The 26,889-nt window shown below is 41.8% G+C and overlaps 2 long non-coding RNA genes across 6 annotated transcripts in view; one reads left to right on the top strand and one right to left on the bottom strand.

The window, feature by feature from the left end:
- Nucleotides 1-202: 202 nt before the first annotated feature.
- The window catches only part of LOC116661763, a 57,467-nt gene continuing 30,780 nt past the window's right edge, over nucleotides 203-26,889 (bottom strand). For 2 of the 5 annotated variants that reach the window (XR_004317718.1, XR_004317719.1), the window contains exon 4: nucleotides 14,154-14,576. This is a non-coding gene — a long non-coding RNA (uncharacterized LOC116661763). Of the gene's footprint in view, nucleotides 240-8,904; nucleotides 9,325-14,153; nucleotides 14,577-19,786; nucleotides 19,851-26,889 lie in introns of those variants that run through there. The other 3 variants (XR_004317723.1, XR_004317722.1, XR_004317724.1) reach the window with 3 other exon arrangements.
- On the top strand, nucleotides 19,859-25,185 carry LOC116661776. The gene is made up of 3 exons (XR_004317740.1): nucleotides 19,859-20,817; nucleotides 22,641-22,643; nucleotides 25,175-25,185. It is a non-coding gene; the product is annotated as an uncharacterized LOC116661776 (long non-coding RNA).

Here is a 26,889-nt window from a genome sequence, read left to right as displayed (position 1 = left end):
ACAGACAGTCCCACCATGTCTGTACAGAAAATTGAGCTAAACAAGAATCACATTTCTGTGAGTTATGTCTGTGAAATGTTGATTTATTGATGTCCATTTGGCAGAGTACTGGTGCAAATTTCGCTCATTCACTGACATGTGCTCAGAAAGATATATATGGACTCAACAAACCCTTGGCTTGGGACACTTGGTGAAGAGTGGTCTCTTACTTCCAAAGACAGAAAGAGGCCTCACAAAACCTGGAAGGAGCAGAAAGAAATGTAGAGAATGGAAATTAGTGCAGGACCTGACCTCTGGTGAAGGAGCAGCCAAGGTGAAACTCTGTTTACTTGGACGCACACTCTCAAGCGGACAGGACACAAGGGATTGAAAGCACTGCACTGAGTGTTAGAAGAGGGCACAGCAGATGCTTGGCTGACAGAACTCAAAGAAATCAGCACAAAATATCCCCACAGTTGATTCCCAGACCAAGATACGAGAGGCCACATTTGAGGGACAGGGCTATGGATGATGGCACACACTGAGTCTCAGTGATCTAGAGGGTTTTATGGATTGTGGTTGGTCCTATCAAGAGAGCAAACCGGCCTGGGATACAAATGAGAAAGCAACCAACCTTGCATGTGAGTTTGAGTATATCGAAATGTCCCATGGCCACATCCATTGCGTCTGGAGTTTCAGGGACCAATCGGTTATTTTTCCAATCGAGCACGTGTGGGGGCTCAATCAGAGACATCATGCATCTGTTCTGAAGGCTCAAGGGGACTTTGGGGTTGAAATCAGAATCCAGTGCCATAGGTTCTGCCACTTTCACAGGCAGGACTTGGATTAGGGCTTGCTACAAGGCATAGGATGCGGGTCAGCACCTTGGTAGCATTCATGGACCCATGCCGTGAGTATGAGGGAACAAAGAATGGTGGTCTAGGTCCGCAATGTGAGAAGATGAAGCATATCTTTCAGCATTATCTCCCAAATGCATATGCTAAATTTGGGATGGCACTGAAATGGTACGGCAACGAAGACCTCTAGGTGGGGCTGTGGGATCATTGCAGCATTCCCTGATGCATGACATCCTTAGATCTGTTTGCACTGGTGTTTCTGTAGACAAAGAAGCTCTGGGAAGAACTTGTACTATTGGGACATTCCCATTGAACTAAAGAGGACAAGCACACTCTCACGATGGTGTTTTGGAAACACTCCAAATTGAGATACAGCAGCCTGCATAGCAGAAACCATTTAGAAGCTTCATTTACACAAGGGGTAGGGACCTGAGCAACTTTCAGATATGTGAAATAATGCTCATATAAATGAGGTTCTACTAAACGGCAAGAGTAGGATTTGTTTATGACAACATCTGCAACACCAGCAATTAGAGATATACCACACTACACAAAAAGAAAAACCACATGGCATCACTGTCTAGGAAAAATTGTCCTCACAGAAATATCATGTAATTGCATACAACCAAGAGACTAAAATTTTCACTTCAACAAGCCCTGCAAGTCTACATTATATACCTGATATTACTTGAAGGGTAGAGATACAGAAGTATAGTGAAAAGAAATGAAATACAATTTTCACTTCAAAAGAGATTGAAAGTTCCAGAATTTGCTTTAAAGGATTAGACTCCGAAAAACATCCAGAGCAAGCCTTGAAAACGGAGGTGAGAGAAGCACTGAAGGACAATAGTCTCCCAGAATCTCAAAAGGCAGAATACCAGAAAAGGGGAAGAGAACATCTAAATACGAGCCTAATAAATCAGAAAACTCGATGGATGAGATAATAGCACGGGTAAAGTCAGCCGTAAGTGTACTAGATATTGCAAAGGTTCTCGTGGTTGACCGCGGACCCAGGAGAACAGAAATGACTTGATCAGAAGATGGCATAGAAAAGTAAAAGAAAACCAATTCAATCACTGCTGTTGTATCCTGGATAAGAGAAAGCATGCAAAGCTAGTATCCATAAGATTCCCAGAAGGAAAGTCATGATATGTTTTAAAAAAAAACCATCTGAAAAAGTATTTGGAAAAAAATCTGACTGAAAGTTGCTGAAAGACAAGAAACAATGATTTTTAAGAAATCATGAAGCACACAGCGTCCAAAGCAGGAGGAATCCCAATAGACCAACAAGCAGCTCTATTCTCATTCAAATCATCAAAGTTCATGATCAACCGAGAGATTTTAAATGCACCTAAGTAAAAGCAACTTAGTCACAACAGAAACTCCAGAGGGTTTTCAATCTATATCTCAAAAGATTCATTGCAGGACAGGAAGCAGGGACAAGACACAGACCAAATATGGAATGAGAAATATCTGCAGTCTAGTGTAGCCTATACCACAAGACTGTCCTTTAAAATACTGGCCAATGAAGAGAATTTCACAGACCGACCAATCGTAAAAGAATTCGGCAGTTCCAAATTTATATTAAGAGAAAGATTGTGAATTCTACCCTAAAGAGAAAAGAAGAAAGATGAACTGGAATTAAGTGAAGAATCACTGGAAATGCAAGAGCTGCAATGAGTTGCAAAGAATAAACGAGAAGTAGGCAAAGAGGACGTCAAAATCCTAAGGATGGGGGAGGGAAGCAGGAAAACATAGGTGATTTTCTGTACTTTATTACATGAATCAGCTTATATGACTCTCTTATTCAAACGGAGTGATACATGGCATAATGTGTTTGCAAAACCAACAAACAACAAACAAACAAACAGCAAAAGCATACGGTTGACTGACATATATCCAAAGGAACCAAGGAAATTCAAAAGAAAATACTCAAAGTGATGTCAAGTATCATTCAGCACGCTTTGACCCAATTTCGCTGGATGCATATACACAACAGACTTGTATTTAGAAAACAGATGCGTGCATTAAATTTCATAAATATTGATCCATAAGAGCACATCGTGATTTAACCAAAATAGCTACTTTGTATAAAATAAATCCATTGTCCGTGATCAAGTCTTATAAGCCTTCCTTCAGAATGAATGAAAGGCAATAAAACTCAACGAAGAGAATAAATGGCATATGCCTAAAACAAATACAAGTAGCTCTGCCAAAACGTAAAAGAGCAAAAGAGACAGACAGTAAATTGTATCTTGGGATTGGTCTCTTATCTAGGAATTTTCACCCCCATGAAACAAACGGATCCAACTTCTGAGACTGTGGGTGTTTCAGCAAAAGAGCAACAGACAGATATGAATTCTCGGTGAATGTATATGATGCAAACATAAGATTCCTGTAGTGGGTCTTTGGGTACTGTTAAGTGTTAGAAAGTTTATAGACATGTGAATCCAGAAACTTAACATGGACATATTTCCTCCGTTTCTACTTATAGAGAACTGAACATAAGGAAAGAGGAATGGAAAATAAGAACCATGGGGCACTAATGGAGAGAAACACACTTACCTTAGGAATCTCTCGTGTGATGCAGTCCCCCCCCCAACAGTGACAAGGTGCAGCAACCATTGGTGATGGCAGTTACCCGTTGAAATCCAGGAGGAATGTAGGTGTGTTCCACGTGGCTTGTTGTGGCTGGTGGATCCAAGGTAACTGGGCAGAACCCTGTGGGTGGATCAGTGTCATGGAGGGGCTGCCGCCCTCTGTGAAGCTTGGGTTATGTCTCCTGATCGGGAAGCTGTGTAAGTTCGAGATACTGCTGCTGCCCAATGGCCTGAGTTCACGGGTCATTTTCCAGAACCTGAAAGGTCAGACAGTGGAAGTTCTGCCTGTCTTCAGCTTACTGGTGAGACTCCAAGTTATTCTGAGACATGCCCAATCCTGAAGAAGTCAACTTTAGGGGAGACACGAAGAGAAGTTGGCAGAAAATCTGGATGCACGGATTGAGGGGAGATGCGAACACATTAATGAGTGTTGTTCTGCTACAATGGGGACTACTGGCATGGAGACTTGTGTACAGAATTCTAGGCTCTAAAGACATTCATGAGCCATATTAAGCCTCAGTGATACTGCCAGAAACCTGTGGAAGTCCAACGTGCACTTGAGGAAAGTACTCAATTCACTGCTCCAAGAACGGTACAAGATTCCAGACGTCTAAAACAGAAGAGATGGCAGAGATCATAAAAGTGCTCATGTTCTTGGAACAGGTCGTGAGAATCCAAACCTCCCAAGGGGCAATTCAAAATCACTAAGAGCACCATGCACCAAGACCTGGTAAGCCTTCGCCCATTGTTGGGCCTTGCTAACAAGCAGTTTCTCTTCAATCCCCACCACTTAGGCATCCAATTTAAGGCATGAGCACGTGAGCTGCAATGAAGCAATTAGGCAGAGCAAGCCACTCCTAGAATCAGGGTTCAACTATCTTCACATACTGTGCACAACAGTGAAATCCTCCATGGTCAAATAGTCTCGAATAAAACACTTTGCAATTGAATTCTTAGATCACACCATGAACTGATGACCTTCCCCTAGATTCAGCAAATGCTGTGGTTATGTCTGCTTGTGGGTGAAGGGAGTGTGGGTAAGGGAGGGGAATCATTGACTGAACTTGAATATGTATCAGGCCTCAGTATTTCATGAGATTATAGGTAACTATTATAAGTCAGTTATAGAAATGAACTGTAAAATTCACCATAGACATGTAGGGACATATGACTTGTGGATGGTCTTTTAAATCAGTAAATTCCCGGGTGCGGGATATCATGGGTGTGCAGACTTGGATAGTTTAAACTGCTTTACCAAACATGATCGTAAAATTAAATATTCTCCTGGTTGATAGAAGGGCACCTGGTTCTCCATAGACTAGCAAAGCTGCAGCAGTTTTTTCAAAGCTAAAATGCCTCTAGATAATATTGGAACCAAGCCTGCATTTAAATATATTGTTTGTGTTTCCTTGGGTTTTCCTAGAGAGAAAAGTTTCCCTTTACTCACCAACATTGACAAGTATGTTTCATTGTGAGGAAAGGGCAGCACATCAACAAGAGAAATGCAGGGTATTCTTAATTTAATGGTTCAAATATTTATTTCATGGTTCATGGTGTTGAAGTCATCAACAGTAAGGGTTTCACCTGTCCCCTTCAACTCTTTGGACTGCTATTTTACATTCTTTCTGTCTATTTTTGTCTTAGAGCTGAACAAATTTTACCAGAAACTGACAAATCTGGTTTGGAGCTAGCGACAGGATGTTTTGAAAGTTAACTTCATTTTCATACAAATCCCAAAATATGTAAAAAACTTCCATTAACCATTTGAAAGACTGCAATTGAGGTATCAACACAATGTCAATAATGGAGTTTTCGGACAAACCGTCCCACCATGGCTGTACAGAGAACAGAGCTAAACAAGAATCACTTTTCTATGAGTTATGCCTGGGAAATGTTGATTTATCAATGTCCATTTGGCAGAATACCGCTGCAAATTTCGCTCATTCACTGACATGTGCTCAGAAAGATAAATATCAACTCACCAAACCCTTGGCTTAGGACACTTGGCGAAGAGTGGTCTCTTAATTCCAAAGACAGAAAGAGGCCTCACAAAACCTGGAAGGAGCAGACAGAAATGTAGAAAATGGAAATTAGTGCAGGACCTGACCTCTGGTGAAGAAGCAGCAAAGGTGAAACTCTGTTTACTTGCACACACACTCCCAAGCGGACAGGACACAAGGGATTGAAAGCACTGCACTGAGTGTTAGAAGAGGGCACAGCAGATGCTTGGCTGACAGAACTCAAAGAAATCAGCACAAAATATCCCCACAGTTGATTCCCAGACCAAGATACGAGCGGCCAAATTTGAGCTAGCAGAAGCTGGGCAAGATGAGGGACAGGGCTATGGATGATGGCACACACTGAATCTCAGTGATCTGGAGGGTGTTTTGGATTGTGGTTGGTCCTATCAAGAGAGCAAACCGGCCTGGGATCCAAATGAGAAAGCAACCAAACTGGCGTGCGAGTTTGAGTTTATCGAAATGTCCCATGGCCACATCCAATGCATCTGGAGTTTCAGGGACCAATTGGTAATTTTTCCAATCGAGCACGTGTGGGGCTCAATTAGAGATATCATGCGTCTGTTCTGAAGCCACAAGTGGCACTTGGGGTTGAAATCAGAATCCAGTGCCATAGGATCTGCCACTTTCACAGGCAGGACTTAGATTAGGGCTTGCTCCGAGGCAGAGCACGCGAGTCAGCTCTGTGGTAGCCTTCATGGTCCCATGCCGTGAGAATGAGAGAGCAAAGAAGGGTGGTCTAGGTCCGCAGCTTTAGAAGATGAAGCATATCTTGCAGCATTATCTCCCAAATGCAGATGCTACATTTGGGATGGCACTGACATGGTACGGCAATGAAGAGCTCAAGGTGGGGCTGTGGGATCATTGCAGCATTCCCTGATGCATGACATCCTTAGATCTGTTTGCACTGGTGTTTCTGCAGACAAAGAATATATGGGAAGAACTTGTACCAATGGGTCATTCCCATTGCAATGAAGAGGACAAGCATACTCTCACGATGGTGTTTTGGAAACACTCCAAATTGAGATACAGCAGCCTGCATAGCAGAAACCATTTAGAAGCTTCGTTTCCACAAGTGGTAGGGACCTGTGCACTTTCAGCTATGTGACATAATGCTAATAAAAATGAGGTTCTACTAAACGACAAGTGTTGGATTTGTTTATGCCAACATCTGCAACACCAGCATTTAGAATTATACCACACTACACAAAAAGAAAAACCACATGGCATCACTGTCTAGGAAAAATTGTCCTCACAGAAATATCATGTAATTGCGTACAACATAGAGACTAAAATTTTCACTTCAACAAGCCCTGCAAATCTACATTATATACCTGATAATACTTGAAGGGTAGAGATACAGAAGTATAGTGAAAAGAAAGGAAATACAATTTTCACTTCAAAAGAGATTGAAAGTTCCAGAAATTGCTTTAAAGGACTAGACTCCGAAACACTTCCAGAGCAAGCCTTGAAAATGGATGCGAGAGAAGCACTGAAGGACAATAGTCTCCCAGAATCTCAAAAGGCAGAATGCCAGAGACAGGGAAGAAAACATCTAAATATGAGCCAAATAAATCAGAAAACTTGATGGATGAGATAATAGCAGGGGTAAAGTCAGCCGTAAGCAGACTACATAATGCAGAGGGTCTCGTGATTGACCACGGTCACAGGAGAACAGAAATGACTTCATCAGAAGATGACAGAGAAAAGCAAAAAAAAAACAATACAAACACTGCTGTTGAATCCTGGATAAGAGAAAGCATGCAAAGCTAGTTTTCATACGATTCCCAGCAGGAAAGACATGATATGTTTTAAAAAAAACCATCTGAAATAGTATTTGGAAAAAATCTGACTGAAACTTGCTGAAAGGCAGGAAACAATCATGTATAAGAAATCATGAAACACACAGCGTCCAAAGCAGGAGGAATCCCAATAGACCAACAAGCAGCTGTATTCTCATTCAAATCATCAACTTTCATGATCAACCGAGAGATTTTAAATGCACCTAGGTAAAAGCAACTTAGTAACAACACAACCTCCAGAGGGTTTTCAATCGATATTTCGAAAGATTCACTGCAGGACAGGAAGCAGGGAAAAGACACAGACTAAATTCGGAATGAGAAATATCTGCAGTCTAGTGTAGGCTATAGCAAAAGACTGTCCTTTACAATATTGGCCAATGTAGAGAATTTCACAGATCGGCCAATCGTAAAAGAATTCGGCAGTTCGAAATATATACTAAAAGAAAGATTGTGAATTCTACCCTAAAGAGAAAAGAACAAAGATGAACTGGAAATAAGTTAAGAATCACTGGAAATGCAGGAGCTGCAATGAGTTGCAAAGAATAAACGAGAAGTAGGCAAAGAGGACGTCAAAATCCGAAGGACGGGGGAAGGAAGCAGGAAAACATTGGTGATTTTCAGCACTTTATTATCTGAATCAGCTTATATGACTCTCTTATTCAAACGGAGTGATACATGGCATAATGTGTTTGCAAAATCAACAAACAACAAACAAACAAACAGCAAAAGCGTATTGTTGACTGACATTTATCCGAAGGAAGGAAGGAAATTCAAAAGAAAATACTCAAAGTGATGTCAAGTATCATTCAGCAAACTTTGACCCAGTTTCGCTGGATGCATATACACAACAGACTTGTATTTAGAAAACAGATGCGTGCATTAATTTTCATAAATATTGATCCATAAGAGCACATCGTGACTTAACCCAAATGAGTATTTTGAATAAAATAAATCCATAGTCAGTGATATAAATATATAAGCCTTCCTTCAGAATGAATGAATGGCAATACAACACAACGAAGAGAATAAAAGGCATATGCCTATAACAAAGACAAGTAGCTCTGCCAAAGCGTACAAAGAGCAAAATAGCCCGACAGCAAATTGTACATTGGGATTGGTGTCGTTTCTAGGAATTTCCGCCCCGATGAAACAAATGGATCCAACTTCTGAGACTGTGGGTGTTTCAGCATAAAAGCAACAGAGAGATATGCATTCTCGGTGAATGTATATGATGCAAACATAAGATTCCTGTAGTGGGTCTTTGGGTACTGTTAACTGTTAGAAAGTTTATAGACATGTGAATCCAGAAACTTAACACGGACATAATTCCTCCGTTTCTACTAATTATACATAACTGCACATAAGGAAAGAGGAATGGAAAAAAAGAAAGAAGGGGCACTAATGGAGAGAAACACACCTACCTTAGGAAACTATCGTGTGATGCAGCCCCTCCCCCAACACTGACAAAATGCAGCAACCATTGGGGATGGCAGTTACCGGTTGAATTCCAGGTGGAATGTTGGTGTGTTCCGCGTGGCTTGTTGTGGCTGGTGGATCCAAGGTAACTGGGCAGAACCCTGTGGGTGGATCAGTGTCATGGAGGGGCTGCCGCCCTCTGTGAAGCTTGGGTTATGTCTCCTGATTCGGGAAGCTGTGTAAGTTCGAGATACTGCTGCTGCCCAATGGCCTGAGTTCACGGGTCAGTTTCCAGAACCTGAAAGGTCAGACAGTGGAAGTTCTGCCTGTCTTCAGCTTACTGGTGAGACTCCGAGGTACTTTCAGACATGCCCAGTCCTGTAGAAGTCAACTTTATGGGAGACACGAAGAGAAGTTGGCAGAAAAGCTGGATGCACGGATTGAGGGGAGATGCGAACACATTGATGATTGTTGTTCTGCTACACTGGAGATTAGTGGTATGGAGAATTCTGTACAGAATGCTAGGCTCGAAAGTCATTCATGAGACATATTGAGCCTCACTGATACTGGCAGAAACCTGTGGAGGGTCAACGTGCACTTGAGGAAAGTACTCAATTCACTGCTCCAAGAGCGGTTCCAAGATTCCTGCCGTCTAAATCAGAAGAAATGGGAGAGATGATAAAAGCGCTCATGTTCCTGTAAGAGGTCGTGAGAATCCACACGTCCCAAGGGGTAATTACAAACCACTCAGACCACCAAGCACCAAGACCTGGTAAGCCTTTTCCCAGGGTAGGGCCTGGCTATCAAGCACTTGCTCTTCCCTCCCCTCCACTCAGGCATCCATTTTAATGGATCAGCACCTGAGCTGCAATGAAGCCAGGAGGAGCAGACCAAGGCCCTCCTAGAATCAGAGTTCATTCAAATTCAAATTCTGTGCACAACAGTGAACTCCTACATGGTCATCTACTCTCGACTAAAATAGATTGGAATTGAATACTTAGCTCACAACCCGAAATGATGACCTTCCCCAAGATTTAGCAAATATTGGCGTTATGTCTTCTTTGGGGTGAAGGGAGTGGGCTAAGTTAGAGGAATCATTGACTGAACTTGAATATGTATTAGGCCTCAGTTTTTCTTGAGATAATAGGTAACTATTATACGTCAGTTATAGAAATGGACTGTAAAATTCACCATAGAATTGTAGGGACACATGATTTGTGGATGGTCTTTTATAATCAGTCAATTCCCGGGAGCGGGATATCATTGGTTTGCAGACTTGGATGGTTTAAATTGCTTTACAAAACATGATCATAAAATTAAATATTCTCCTGGTTGATAGAATGGCACCTTTTTCTCCATAGACTAGCAAAACTGCAGCAGTTTTCTCATAGCTAAAATGCCTCTAGGTTCTATTGGAACCAAGCCTACATGTAAATATGTTGTTTGTGTATACTTGGGTTTTCGTAGAGAGAAAAGTTGCCCCTTTAAGAGCCAACACTGAAAAGTATGTGTCATTGGGAGGAAAGGGCAGCACTTCAACAAGGGAAACACAGGGTTTGTTAATTTCATGTTTCAAATATTTATATCACGTTTCATGATGTTGAAGGCATCAACAGTAAAGGTTTCACCTTTCCCTTTCAACACTTTGGACTGCTATTTTACATTCTCTGTGTCTATTTTTGTCTTAGAGCTGAAAAAATAGTACCAGAAACCGACAAATCTGGTTTGTAGCTAGCGACAGGATGTTTCAAAAGTTAACTTCATTTTCATACAAATCCCAAAATGTGTAAATCAATTATATTAACCATTTGAAAGACTGCAACTGAGGTATCAACACAATGTCAATAATGGAGTTTTCGGACAGACCGTTCCACCATGGCTGTACAGAGAATAGGGATAAATAAGAATCAATTTTCTGTGTTATGCCTGGGAAATGTTGATTTATCGATGTCCATTTGGCAGAATACTGCTGCAAATTTTGCTCATACAATGACATGTGCTCAGAAAGATAAATATCGACTCACCAAACCCTTGGCTTAGGACACTTGGTGAAGAGTGGTCTCTTAATTCCAAAGACAGAAAGAAGCCTCACAAAACCTGGAAGGAGCAGACAGAAATGTAAGAGAATGGAAATCATTGCAGGACGTGACCTCTGGTGAAGGAGCAGCAAAGGTGAAACTCTGTTTTAATTGGATGGACACTCTCAAGAGGACAGGACACATGGGATTGAAAGTGGTGCACTGAGTGTTAGAAGAGTGCACAGCAGATGCTTGGCTGACAGAACTCAAAGAAATCAGCACAAATATCACCAGAATTGATTCCCAGTCCAAGATCCGAGCTGCCAAATTTGAGCTAGCAGAGGCTGCACAAGATGTGGGACAGGGCTATGCATGATGGCACACACTGATTCTCAGTGATCTGGCGGGTTTTTTGGATTGTGGTTGTCCTATCAAGAGAGCAAACCAGCCTGGGATCACAGTGAGAAAGCAAACAAACTGGCGTGCAAGGTCGAGTTTATCAAAATGTCCCAGGGCCTCATCCACTGCATATGTAGGCCAGGGACCAATTTGGCATTTTGCAAATAGAGCACGTGTGGAGCTCACTCAGAGCTATCATGCATCTGTCTGAAGCCTCAAGGGGACCTAGGGGTTGAAATCTGAATCGAGTGCCATAGGAACTGCCACTTTCACAGGCAGGACTTAGATTAGGGCCTGCTACGAGGCAGAGGATGCGGGTCAGCTCTGTGGTAGCCTTCATGGTCACATGCCGTGAGAATGAGTGAGCAAAGAAAGTGGTCTAAGTCTGCAGCTTGAGAAGATGAAGCATATCTTGCAGCATTTTCTCCCAAATGCAGATATTACATTTGGGATGGCACTGACATGGTACAGCATTAAAGAGCTCAAGGTTGGGCTGTGGGATCATTTCAGCATTCCCTGATACATGACATCCTTAGTTATGTTTCCACTGGTTTTTCTGAAGACAAAGAATCTCTGGGCAGAACTTGTACTAATGGGACTTTCCCATTGCAATGAAGAGGACAAGCACACTCTCACGATGCTGTTTTGGAAACACTCCAAATTGAGATACAGCAGCCTGCATAGCAGAAACCATTTAGAAGCTTCGTTTACATAAGAGGTAGGGTACTGTGCAGTTTCAGAGCTGTGACATCAGCGTAATAAAAATGAGGTTCTACTAAACGACAGAGTAGGCTTAGTTCATCACAACAACTGTAACACCAGGAATTAGACACCAACACAACACACACAGATAAACACAAGGCACCACTATCTAGGAAAAATTGTCCTCGCAGATATATCATGAATTGTGTACACCAAGAGACTAAACTTTCACTTAACCAAGCCCTGCCAAGTCTACAATATATACCTGATAATACTTGACCAGTAGAGATACAGAAGTATAGTAAAGAGACAGGAAGTACCATTTCTGTTCCAAAGAGATTGAAGGCTCCAGAAAAAAGTTCAGAGAACTAGACTCCGGAAAACTACCAGAGCATGTCTTGAAAACGCAGGTGAGAAGTAACACTGAAGAACAAAGTTTAACAGAATTCCAAAAGGCAGAATACCAGAAAAGGGAAGAGACACTAAAGACGAGACAATAAAACCAGAAAAACTCGATGGATGAGATAATAGCAGGGTAAAGTCAGTCCTAAGCAGACTAGATCATGCAGAGGGACTCGTGTGTGACTGCAAAGACATGGAGAACAGAAACCCTTGATCAGAAGATGACATAGAAAACAACTGGAAACCAATGCAAACAACTGCTGATGAAACCTGGGATAAGACAAAGCATTCAAGGCTAGGATTTCATAGGAGTCCCAGTGGAAAAACAAGAATATAATTAAAAAAAAAGTTTCTGAAAATCTATTTGAAAAAATTCAGACTGAAACTTGCTGAAAAGGCAAGAAACATCGTATACGAAACCAGGAAGAACACAGCATAAAAGTAGGCGGAATCCCAATAGACCTACAAGCAGCTGTATTTTCATTCAAATCATAAAGTTCATGATCAAAAGTGATTTTAATGCACCTAGAGAAGCATCTTAATCAAACAGAACTCAAGAGGGGTTTTCAGCTGATATCTCGACAGATTCATTGCAGGACAAGAAGCAGGGACAAGTCATAGACCAAATTCTGAATGAGAAAATCTGCAGTCTAGTGTAGCCTATGCCACAAGACTGCCCTTTACAATACTGGCCGATGTAGAGAATTTCACAGACCGGCCAATCATAAAAGAATTCAGCAGTTCAAAATTTATTCTAAAAGAAAGATTGAGAATTATATCCTGAATAGAAAACAAGCAAGATGACCTTGAAATAAGGAAACCATCATTGGAAATGCAAGAGGTGCAATGAGTTGCAAAGAATAACCAAGAAGTAGGCAAAGAAGATGTAAACATCCTAAAGCTGGGAGAAGGAAGCAGGAAAACATAGGTGATTTCAGCACTTTACTATGTGAATCAGCTTATATGACCCTCTGAAGCATACGGAGTGATACATGGCATAATGCGCTTGCAAAACAAATAACAAACAAACAAACAAGCACCAAAAGCATATGGTTGACTGACATATATCCGAAGGAACCAAGATAATTCAAAAGAAAATACTTAAAGTGATGACAAAGATCATTCAGCAAGCATCGACACAGTATCACTGCTTCATGTACACAACACACTAGTATTTAGAAAACAGATGCGTGCATTAATATTCATAAATATTGATTTATAAGAGCACATCTTGACCTAACCCAAATGCCTATTTTGAATCAAATGTATCTATAGTCCGTGATATATACTTACAAGCGTTCCAACAGGATGAATGAGTGGCATATTCAACCCTACGATGAGAATAAATGACATATGCCTATAACAAAGATAAGTAGCTCTGCAAAACTGTACTAAGTGCAAAAGAGACAGACAGTAAAGTGTACATTTGGTTTGGTTTCATTTCTAGGAAATTCAGCCCCCATGAAACAAATGGATCCATGTTCTGAGAGTGTGGGTGTTTCAGCAGAAAAGCAACAGACGGATATGCATTCTGGGTGAATGGATATTACACAAACATAAGATACCTATAGTGGGTTTTGGGCACTCTTAAATGCTACAAAGATTAAAGACATATGAATCCAAAAATATAAAATGGATATAATTCCTCCTATCATACTGTTTATAGAGATCTGCACATAACGAAAGAGGAAAGGAAATTATGAATGATGGGCACTAATGGAGAGAAACAGACTTAACTTAGGAAAGTCTCGTCTGATGGAGCCCCTCCCCCAACAGTGTCAAAGTGCAGCAAACATTGGGTATGGCAGTTACCGGTTGAATTTCAGGTGGAATGTTGGTGTGTTCCGCGTGGCTTGTTGTGGCTGGTGGATCCAAGGTAACTGGGCAGAACCCTGTGGGTGGATCAGTGTCATGGAAGGGCTGCCACCCTCGGTGAAGCTTGGGTTATGTCTCCTGTCCGGGAAGCTGTGTAAGTTCGAGATACTGCTGCTGCCCAATGGCCTGAGTTCACGGGTCAGTTTCCAGAACCTGAAAGGGCAGACAGTGGAAGTTCTGCCTGTCTTCAGCTTACTGGTGAGACTCCGAGGTACTTTCAGACTTGCCCAGTCCTGTAGAAGTCGACTTTATGGGAGGCACGAAGAGAAGTTGGCAGAAGAGCTGGCTGCACGGATTGAGGAGAGATGCGAACACATTGATGAGAGTTGTTCTGCTACAATGGAGAATACTGGCATGGAGACTTCTGTACAGAATACCAGGCTCGAAAGACATTCATGAGACATATTGAGCCTCACTGATACTGGCAGAAACCTGTGGAGGGTCAACGTGCACTTGAGGAAATGTACTCAATTCACTGCTCCAAGAACGGGTCCAAGATTCCTGCCGTCTAAAACAGAAGAGATGGCAGAGATGATAAAAGCTCATGTTCTTGGAAGAGGTCGTGAGAATCCACACGTCCCAAGGGGCAATTACAAACCACTCAGACCACCAAGCACCAAGCCCTGGTAAGCCTTTTCCCAGGGTTGGGCCTAGCTATCAAGCACTTGCTCTTCCCTCCCCTCCACTCAGGCATCCATTTCAAAGGATCAGCACCTGAGCTGCAATGAAGCCAGTAGGAGCAGAGCAAGCCCCTCCTAGAATCAGAGTTCCTCCACATTCACATTCTGTGCACAACAGTGAACTCCTCCATGGTCAACTACTCTCGACTAAAATAGATTAGGAATTGAATTCTTAGCTCACACCATGAAATGATGACCTTCCCCTAGATTCAGCAAATGCTGGGGTTATGTCTTCTTTGGGTGAAGGGAGTGTTGTAAGTGAGGGGAATCTTTGACTGAACTTGAATATGTATTAGGCCTCAGTTTTCAAGACAGTATAGGTAACTATTATAAGTCAGTTATTGAAATGAACTGTAAAAGTCGCCATAGACATGTAGGGACACATGTTTTGTGGATTGTCTTTTCCCTTCAGTCAAGTCCCGGGTGCAGGATATCATGGGGGTGCTGTCTTGGATGGGTTAAATTGCTTTACCAAACATGATCGGATGATTAAACATTCTCATCGTTGATAGAAGACCCCCTTGTTCTCCATAGAGTAGCAAAGCTGCATCAGTCTTTTCATAATTATACAGTCTCTAGGTGCTTGGATCAAAGCTATATATAAATATGTTGTTTGTTATTACTTGTGTTTTCCTTGAGAGAAAAGTTGTGCTTTTAATCGCCAACAGTTTCAAGTATTTGTCATTGGGAGGAAAGGGCAGCACATCAACAAGGGAAACCAAGGGTGGGGTTAATTTCATGGGTCCAATATTTAATTCATGTTTCCATTTGTTGAAGGCATCAATAGTGAAGGATTCACTTGCCCTCTTCAACACTTTGGACTGCTATTTTACATCCTTTCTGTCTATTTTTCTCTTGGAGCTGACAAACAATACCTGAAAATTACAAGACTGTTTTGTAGCTAGTTTCAGTATGTTTCAAAAATTAACTTCATTTTCATTCAAATCCCAAAGTATGTAAATCAATACCATTAACCATTTGAAAGACTGCATCTGAGGTATCAATCCAATGTTAATAATGGAGTCTTTCGGAAAAACCCTCCCACCATGGCTGTACAGATAATAAGCTATACAAGTATCACATTTCTGTGAGTTATGTCTGAAAGTGTTGATTTAATCGATGTCCAGTTGGCAGAGTACCAGTGCAAGCTTCGCTCCCTTGATGCCATGTACACAGCAATATAAACATCTACTCACCCAGCCTTGGCTCAGGACACTTGCCGAAGAGTGGTCTCTTACTTCCAAAGACAGAAATAGGCCTCACAAACCTGGAAGGAGGAAAAGGCCAAAGTAGAGAATGGAAATCAAGTGCAGGACATGACCTCTGGTGAAAGAGCAGCCAAAGGTGAAACTCTGCTTTACTTGGACGCACACTCTCAAGCTGACAGGACACATAGGGATTGAAAGCGGTGCACTGAGTGTTAGAAGAGGGCACAGCAGATGCTTGGCTCGACAGAACTCAATGAAATCAGCACAAAACTAGCCCCACAATAATTCCTCAGACCAAGATACTAGCTGCCAAATTTGAGCTAGCAGAAGCTGTGCTTGGTGAGGGACAGGGCTATGCATGATGACACAGACTGAGTCTCAGTGATCTGCAAGGTGTTGTGGATTGTGGTTGGTCCTATCAAGAGAGCAAAAGGGCCTGGGATCCCGATGTGAATGCAACAACCCTGGGGTGAGAGGTTGAGTTTATGGAATTGTCCCATGGCGAAATCCAATGCATCTGCTGTCCCAGGGACCAATTTGGCTTTTTGTCAATCGAGCACGTGTGAGGCACAATCAGAGGCATCAAGCATCTGGTCTAAAGGATCCAGGGGGCATTGGGGTTGATATCTATATCCAGTGCCATAAAATCTGCCACATTCAAAGGCAGGACTCTGATTAGGATTTGGCACAAGGTAGAGGATGCATGTCAGCCCTGTGGCAGTCTTCATGGTCCCATGCCACGAGAATGAATGAACAAAGAAGAGTTGTCTAGGTCTGCAGCATGAGAAGACGAAGCATAACTTTCAGCAATATCTCCCAATGCAGATGCTAATTTGGAGGCAATGAAATTTTACATCACTGAGGACCTCAAGTTGGGGCTGCGGGATCATTGCAGCAGTCCCTGATGCATGACATCCATAGATATGTTTCCCACTGGTGTTTCTCTACGACAGAGAAGTGCTGGGAAAAACTTGTACTATTGGGACTTTCCCATGGCAACGAAAGGACAAGCACAGTGTCACGATGTTGTTTTGGAAACACTCCAAAATGACATACAGTAGCCTGCAGAGCAGAAACCGTTTAGCAGCTTCATTTAAATAAGAGGTAGGGTACTGTGCAGTTTCAGAGCTGTGACATCAGCGTAATAAAATGAGGTTCTAACTAAACTGACAAGAGAGGCTTTATTCATCACAACAACTGTAACACCAGGAATTAGGACACCACACAACACACACAGATAAATCCACAATGGCACCACTATCTAGGAAAATTGTCCTCAGCAGTATATATCATGGAATGTGCTACACCCAAGAGACTAAAACTTTCACTTAACCAAGCCCTGCAAGTCTAAATTATATACCTGATAATACTTGACCAGTAGAGATACAGAAGTATAGTAAAAGAGACAGGAAGTACCATTTTCAGTTCCAAAGAGATTGAAGGCTCCAGAAAATCGTTTCAAAGAACTAGACTCCGGAAAACTACCAGAGCAATGTCTTGAAAACGCAGGTGAGAAGTACACTGAAGAACAAAGTGTCTACAGAATTCCAAAAGGCAGAATACCAGAAAAGGGGAAGAGAACATCTAAAGACAAGCCAAATAAATTAAAAACTCGATGGATGAGATAATATCACGGGTAAAGTCAGTCCTAAGCAGACTAGATAATGCAGAGGGACTCGTGTGTGACTGCGAAGACAGGAGAACAGAAATCCCTTGATCAGAAGATGACATAGAAAAGCAACTGAAAACCAATGCAAAAAATGCTGCTGAATCCTGGATAAGACAAAGCATGCAAGGCTAGGATTCATAGGAGTCCCAGATGGAAAAGCAAGATATAAAAAAAAAGTTCTGAAAATCTATTTGGAAAAAAATCAGACTGAAACTTGCTGAAAGGCAAGAAACAATCATCTATACGAAACCAGGAAGCACACAGCATCCAAAGAAGGCGGAATCCCAATAGACCTACAAGCAGCTGTATTATCATTCAAATCATCAAAGTTCATGATCAACCCAGTGATTTTAAATGCACCTAGAGAAAAGCATACTTAGTCACAACAGAACCTCCAGAGGGGTTTCAGCTGATATCTCGACAGATTCATTGCAGGACAGGAAGCAGGGCCAAGACATAGACCAAATTCTGAATGAGAAAAAGCTGCAGTCTAGTGTAGCCTATGCCACAAGACTGCCCTTACAATACTGGCCGATGTAGAGAATTTCACAGACCGGCCAATCGTAAAAGAATTCAGCAGTTCGAAATTTATCCTAAAAGAAAGATTGAGAAACTATCCCTGAATAGAAAACAAGCAAGATGATCTGGAAATAAGAAAATCATCATTGGAAATGCAAGAGGTGCAATGAGTTGCAAAGAATAAACAAGAAGTAGGCAAAGAGGACGTCAAAATCCTAAAGATGGGAGAAGGAAGCAGGAAAACATAGGTGATTTTCAGCACTTTACTATGTGAATCAGCTTATATGACTCTCTGAAGCAAACGGAGTGATACATGGCATAATGTGTTTGCAAAACAACAAAACAAACAAACAAACACCAAAAGCATATAGGTTGACTGACATATATCCTGAAGGAACCAAGATAATTCAAAAGAAAATACTCAAAGTGATGTCAAGGATCATTCAGCACGCATCGACACAGTATCGCTGCTTGCATGTACACAACACACTTGTATTTAGAAAACAGATGCGTGCATTAATATTCATAAATATTGATTCATAAGAGCACATCGTGACCTAACCCAAATGCCTATTTTGAATAAAATGGATCCATAGTCCGTGATATAGACTTACAAGCCTTCCAACAGGATGAATGAATGGTATATTCAACCCTACGAAGAGAATAAATGGCATATGCCTATAACAAAGACAAGTAGCTCTGCAAAACTGTACTAAGAGCAAAAGAGACAGACCCTAAGGTGTACATGTGTGTGGTTTCATTTCTAGGAAATTCAGCCTCCATGAAACAAATGGATAAATGTTTTGGGAGTGTGGGTATTTCAGCAGAAAAGTGCAACATGACAGATATGTATTCTGGGTGAATGGATATTATGCAAACATAAGATTCCTATAGTGGGTCTTTACGTGCTTGTAACTGTTAGAAAGGTTAAAGACGTGTGAATACATAAACTTAACATTGACACACTTCCCTCCGTTTGTACTGTGTATAGAGATCTGCACAAAAGGAAAGAGGGAAGGAAAAAAAGGACCATGGGACACTAATGGAGAGAATCACACTTAACTTAGGAAACTCTCGTCTGATGCAGCCCCTCCCCCAACAATGACAAGATGCAGCAACCATTGGGGATGGCAGTTACCGGTTGAATTCCAGGTGGAATGTTGGTGTGTTCCGCGTGGCTTGTTGTGGCTGGTGGATCCAAGGTAACTGGGCAGAACCCTGTGGGTGGATCAGTGTCATGGAGGGGCTGCCGCCCTCGGTGAAGCTTGGGTTATGTCTCCTGTCCGTGAAGCTGTGTAACTTCGAGATACGGCTGCTGCCCAATGGCCTGAGTTCACGGGTCATTTTCCAGAACCTGAAAGGTCAGACAGTGGAAGTTCTGCCTGTCTTCAGCTTACTGGTGACACTCCGAGTTATTTTGAGACATGCCCAATCCTGAAGAAGTCAAGTTTAGGGGAGACACGAAGACAAGTTGCAGAAAAGCTGGATGCACGGATTGAGGGGAGATGCGAACACATTGATGAGTGTGTTCTACTTCAGTGGAGATTACTTGCATGGAGACTTCTGTACAGTATTCTAGGCTTGAAAGACATTCATGAGCCATATCGAGCCTCACTGATACTGGCAGAAACATGTGGAGAATCACCGTGCACTTGAGGAAAGTACTCAATTCACTGCTCCAAGAACGGGTCCAAGATTCCTGCCGTCTAAACAGAAGAGATGACAGAGATGGTAGCAGTGCTCATGTTCTTGGAAGAGGTCGTGAGAATACACACGTCCAAGGGGCAATTAAAAACCAAACTGACATCCAAGCACCAAGTCCTGGTAAGCCTTTTCCCAGGGTTTGGCCTAGCTATCAAGCACATGCTCTTCCCTCCCCTCCACTCAGGCATCCATTTCAAAGGATCAGCACCTGAGCTGCAATGAAGCCATTAGGAGCAGAGCAAGCCCCTTCTAGAATCAGAGTTCATCCAATACCTTCACATTCTGTGCACAACAGTGAACTCCTCCATGGTCAACTACTCTCGACTAAAATAGATTAGTATTGAATTCTTAGCTCACACCATGAAATGATGACCTTCCCCTAGATTCAGCAAATGCTGGGGTTATGTCTTCTTTGGGGTGAAGGGAGTGTGGTAAGTGAGGGGAATCTTGACTGAACTTGAATATGTATTAGGCCTCAGTTTTCAAGACAGTATAGGTAACTATTATAAGTCAGTTATTGAAATGAACTGTAAAAGTCACCATAGACATGTAGGGACACATGTTTTGTGGATTGTCTTTTCCCTTCAGTCAAGTCCCGGGTGCAGGATATCATGGGGTTGCAGTCTTGGATGGGTTAAATTGCTTTACCAAACATGATGGGATGATTAAATATTCTCATCGTTGATAGAAGAGCACCTTGTTCTCCATAGACTAGCAAAGCTTGCAGCAGTGTTCTCATAGCTATAATGCCTCTAGGTGCTATTGGAACCAAGCCTACATGTAAATATGTTGTTTGGGTTTCCTTGTGTTTTCCTAGAGAGAAAAGTTGCCCCTTGAATCGCCAACATTGGCCAGTATGTGTCATTGGGAGGAAAGGGCACCACATGCACAAGGGAATCCCAGGTTGGGGGTTATTTCATGGTTCCAGTATTTATTTCATGGTTCCTTTTGTTGTTGAAGGCATCAAGAGTAAAGGGTCCACCTGTCCCCTTCATCACTTTCGAGTGCTATTTTACATTATTTCTGTCTATTTTTCTCTTAGAGCTGACAAACTGGTACCTGAAAATGACAAGTCTGGTTTGTAGCTAGATTCAGTAAGTTTTGAAAATTAAATTCATTTTCATACAAATCCCAAAATATGTAAATCAATTCCATTAACCATTTAAAAGACTGCAACTGAGGTATCAAAACAGTGTCAATAATGGTGTCTTCGGGCAAAACCTCTAACCATGGCTCCACAGATAAAAAAGCTAAACAAGAATCACATGTCTGTGAGTTATGTCTGGAAAGTGTTGATTTATCGATGTCCAGGTGGCAGAGTACCAGTGCAAACTTCGCTCACTTGCTGCCATGTACACAGGAAGATAAACATAGACTCACTCAGCCCTTGGCTCAGGAAACTCACCGAAAAGTGGTCTCTTATTTCCAAAGACAGAAAGAGGACTCAGAAAACCTGGAAGAAGGGGAGGCAATGTAGAGTATGGAAATCAGTGCAGTACCTGACATAAGGTGAAGGATCAACAAAGGTGAAACTCTGTTTTTCTTGGATGCACACTTTCAAGTGGACAGGACACATAGGATTGAAAGTGGTGCACTGAGTGTTAGAAGAGTGCACAGCAGATGCTTGGCTGACAGAACTCAAAGAAATCAGCACAAAATATCACCAGAATTGATTCCCAGTCCAAGATCCGAGCTGCCAAATTTGAGCTAGCAGAGGCTGCACAAGATGTGGGACAGGGCTATGCATGATGGCACACACTGATTCTCAGTGATCTGGCGGGTTGTGTGGATTGTGGTTGTCCTATCAAGAGAGCAAACCAGCCTGGGATCACAGTGAGAAAGCAAACAAACTGGCGTGCAAGGTCGAGTTTATCAAAATGTCCCATGGCCTCATCCACTGCATCTGTAGTCCAGGGACCAATTTGGCTTTTTGTCAATCGAGCACGTGTGAGGCACAATCAGAGCCATCATGCATGTGGTCTAAAGGATCCAGGGGGCATTGGGGTTGATATCTAAATCCAGTGCCATAAAATCTGCCACATTCAAAGGCAGGACTCTGAATAGGTTTTGGCACAAGGTAGAGGATGCATGTCAGCCCTGTGGCAGTCTTCATGGTCCCATGCCAAGAGAATGAAAGAACAAAGAAAAGTTGTCTAGGTCCGCAGATTGAGAAGACAAAGCATAACTTTCAGCACTATCTCCCAAATGCAGATTCTATATTTGGAATGGCACTAACATGGTACGGCAGCGAGGATATCAAGGTGGGGCTGTGGGAACATTGCAGCAGTCCCTGATGCACGACATACTTAGGTATGTTTCCACAGATGTTTCTGTAGACAAGGAAGCTCTGGGGTGTCCTTGTACTATAGGCAAATTCCCATTGCAATAAAAAGATAAGTGCACTGTCAAGATGGTGTATTGGTAACACTCCAAAATGACATACAGCAGCCTGCAGAGCAGAAACCCTTTAGAAGCTTCATTTCCACAAGAGGTAAGGTCTGTGCACTTTCAGAGCTGTGACATAAGCGTAAAAAAATTAGGTTCTACTAAAATGACTAAGATAGGGTTTATCATCACAAACAACTGCAACACCAGAAATTAGGAGATACCACACAACACACAGAGAAAAACCACATGGCATCACTGTATAGGAAAAATTGTCCTCACAGAAATATCTTGAAATTGCGTACACCCAAGAGACTAAAATTTTCACTTTAGCAAGCCCTGCAAGTCTACATTATACCTGATAATACTTGACCAGTAGAGATACAGAAGTATAGTTAAAGAGACAGGAAGTACCATTTTCGTTCCGGAAAGATGATTGAAGGCTCCAGAAAAATTGTTTCAGAGAACTAGACTCCAAAACTTACCAGAGCAAGTCTTGAAAACCGAGGTGAGAATGTACACTGAAGAACAACAGTGTCTCAGAATCTCAAAAGCAGAATACCCCGGAAACGTGAAAGAACATCTAAAAGACGAGCCCAAAATAAAATGGAAAAAACACAATGGATTTAGCTAATAGCAGGGGTAAAGTCAGTCCCAAGCAGACTAGATCATGCAGAGGGAATCGTGAGTGACTTGCAAAGACATGAGAAGGAAACACCTTGATCAGAATATGACATAGAAAAGAACTGGAACCAATGCAAACACTGTTGTTGAAACTTTGGATAAGACAAAGCACAAGGCTAGGATACATAGGAATCCCAAATGGAAAATCAAGATATATAAAACAAAAAACAAATCTGAAAATTATTTGGAAAAAAACTCAGGACTGACATCATGCTGACATGCCAGACACAATCATCTATAAGAACCTAGTAAGCACACATCACCCAAAGAATGGCGAATCCCAATAGACCTACAAGCAGGCTGTATTATCATGCAAATCATCAAAGTGCATGATCAACCCAGTGATTTAAATGCACCTAGTTAAAAAGCAACTGTAAGTCATAACAGAACTCCAGAGGGGTTTCAGCTGATATCTCGACAGATTCATTGCAGGACTAGGAAGCATGGGCCAACGACATAGACCAAATTCTGAATGAGAAAAAGCTGCAGTCTAGTGTAGCCTATGCCACAAGACTAGCCCTTTACAATAGTGCCGATTGTAGAGAATTTCACAGACCTGGCTAATTCGTAAAGACTTCAGCAGTTCAAATTTATCCTAAAAGAAATATTGAGAATTCTACCCTGAATAGAAAACTAAGCAAGATGATCTGGAAATAAGAAAACCATCATTGGAAAATGCAAGAGTGCAATGAGTTGCAAAGAATAAACAAGAAGTAGGCAAAGAGGACAGTCAAAATCCTAAATATGGGAGAAGGAAGCAGGAAAAACAGGTGATTTCAGCACTGTATATGTGTATAAGCTTACAATGACTCTCTGAATCAAACTGGAGTGATACATGGCATAATTGTGTTTGCAAAACAACAACAAAGAACATAACCAAACAAAACAAACAAAACACCAGAAGCATACGGTTGACTGACATGTATCCGAAGGAACCAAGATAATTCAAAAGAAAATACTTAAAGTGATGACAAAGGATCATTCAGCAAGCATCGACACAGTATCAGCTGCTTGCATGTACATGACACACTAGTATTTAGAAAACAGATGTGTGCATTAATATTCATAAATATTGATTCATAAGAGCACATCATTGACCTAACCCAAATGCCTATTTTGAATCAAATGTATCCTATAGTCCGTGATATATATTACAAGCGTTCCAACAGGATGAATGAATGGCATATTCAACCCTACGAAGAGAATAAATGACATATGCTTATATACAAATATAAGTAGCTCTGCAAAACTGTACTAAGTGCAAAAGAGACAGACAGTAAAGTGTACATTGGGATTGGTTTCATTTCTAGGAAATTCAGCCCCCATGAAACAAATGGATCCATGTTCTGAGAGTGTGGGTGTTTCAGCAGAAATGCAACAGACAGATATGCATTTTTGGTTAAATGGATATTATGCCAAACATCTGATTCCTCTTCTGGGACTTGGGTACTGTTCAATGTTAGAAGGTAAAGAAGTGTGAATCCATAAACTTAAGATGGACACACTTCACCTCCGATTTTACTGTGTATACAATCTGCACAAAAGGAAAGGAGGGAAGAAAAAAAGAGACCATGGGACACTAATGGAGAGAATCACACTTACCTTAGGAACCTCTCGTCTGATGAAGCCCCCCCAACACTGACAAGATGCAGCAACAAGTGGGGATTGGTATTTACCGTGTGAATTCCAGGCTGGAATGTTGGTGGTTTCCAAGTGGCTTGTTGTGGCTGGTGGATCCAACATAACTGGGCAGAACCCTGTGGGTGGATCTGTTGTCATGGAGTGCCTGCTGCCCTCAGTGAAACTTAGGTAATATCTCCTCTTCGGAAGCTGTGTAAGCTTGAGATTACTGGTGCTGCCCAAAGGCCTGAGTTCACCAGTTGGTTTCCGAACCTGAAAGGTCAGACAGTGAAGTTCTGCCTGTCTTCAGCCTTACTGGTGAGACTCCGAGTATTTTGAGACATGCCCCTAATCCTAAAGAAGTCAACTTTAGGGGAGACACGAAGAGAAGTTGGCAGAAAAGGTGGATGCACGGATTGAGGGGAGATGCGAACACATTGATGAGTGTTGTTCTGCTTCAATGGAGATTACTTGCATGAAGACTTCTGTACAGAATTCTAGGTTCGAAAGTCATTCATGAGCCATATTGTGCCTCACTGATACTGGCAGAAACCTGTGGAGGGTCAACGTGCACTTGAGGAAAGTAATCAATTCACTGCTCCAAGAACGGGTCCAAGATTCCGGACGTCTAAAACAGAAGAGATGGCAGAGATCATAAAAGGGCTCATGTTCTTGGAACAGTTCTTGAGAATCCACACGTCTCAAGGGGCAATTAGAATCCACTATGAACACCATGCACTAAGCCCTGGTAAGCCTTCGCCCAGGGATGGGCCTTGCTATCAAGCACTATCTCTTCCCTCACCACCACTCAGGCATCCATTTTAAGGCATCAGCTTGTGACCTGCAATGATGCCATAAGTTATAGCATGCCCCTTCTAGATTCAGAGTTCATATATCCTCACATTACCTGCACAACAGTGAACTCCTCCATAGTCAAATACTCCCGTAGAAAACAGATTGCAATTGAATTCGTAGATCACACCATGAAATGATTACCTTCCCCTAGATTCAGCAAATGCTGCGGTTATGTTTGATTGGGGGTGAAGGGAGTGTGGGTAACTGAGGGGAATCATTGACTGAACTTGAATATGTATTAGGCCTCAGTTTTTCATGAGATTACAGGTAACGATTCTAAGGCAGTTATAGAAATGAACTGTAAAATTAACCACAGACATGTAGGGACACATGATTTGTGGATTGACTTTTCCCTTATGTCAAGACCCGGGTGCAAGATATCATGCGGGTTCAGTCTTGAATGTGTTAATTTACTTTACTAAATATGATCTGATGATTAAATATTCTCATGGTTGATAGAAGAGCCCCTGGTTCTCCATAGAGTAGCAAAGCTGCATCAGTGTTTTCCTAATTATAATGTCTTTAGGTACTTGAAGCAAAGCCTAAATATAAATATGTTGTTTGATATTCCTTGTGTTTTCCTTGAGAGAAAAGTTGTGCTTTTAATCGCCAACAGTTTCAGGTATTTTTCATTGGGAGGAAAGGGCAGCACATCAACAAGGGAAACCAAGGGTGGGGTTAATTTCATGGTTCCAATAATTATTTCATGATACCTTTTGTAGAAGGCATCAATAGTGAAGGATTCACCTGCCCTCTTCAACACATTGGACTGCTATTTTACATTATTTCTGTCTATATTTCTCTTTGAGCTGACAAAGAATACCTGAAAATTACAAGTCTGGTTTGTAGCTAGTTTCAGTATGTTTCAAAAATTAACTTCATTTTCATTCAAATCCCAAAGTATGTAAATGAATTCCATTAACCATTTGAAAGTCTGCATCTGAGGTATCAACCCAATGTTAATAATGCGGTTTTTGGGAAAACCCTCCCACCATGACTGTACAGAAAACTTGCTGAACAAGTATCATTATTCTGTGAGTTATGTGCGGGAAATGTTGATTTATCGATATCCATTTGACAGTGTAACATAGCAAATTGCGCGCAGTCACTGATATGTGTTCAGAAAGATAACGACAAACCAAGCCATTGGAGTAGGACACATGGTGATGAGTGGTCTCTTACTTCCAAAGACAGAAATGGCCCTCACATAATCTGGAAGGAGCAAAAAGAAATGTAGAGAATGGAAATTAGTGCAGGACCTGACCTCTGGTGAAGGAGTAGCAAAAGAAGATCTGCTTTATATGGACGCATACTCTCAATCGGACAGGACACAAGGGATTGAAAGCGCTCACTGAGTGTTAGGAGAAGGCACAGCAGATGCTTGTCTGACAGAACTCAAAGAAATCAGCAAAAATATCCCCACAGTAGATTCCCAGACCAAGATCCGAGCTGCCAATTTGAGCTACAAGAAGCTGCGCATGGTGAGGGAAAGGGCTA

The sequence above is a fragment of the Camelus ferus genome, chromosome 36 (genome assembly GCF_009834535.1).
Source record: "Camelus ferus isolate YT-003-E chromosome 36, BCGSAC_Cfer_1.0, whole genome shotgun sequence".
Lineage (NCBI taxonomy): Eukaryota > Metazoa > Chordata > Mammalia > Artiodactyla > Camelidae > Camelus > Camelus ferus.
This window is presented reverse-complemented; position numbering and strand designations above follow the sequence as displayed.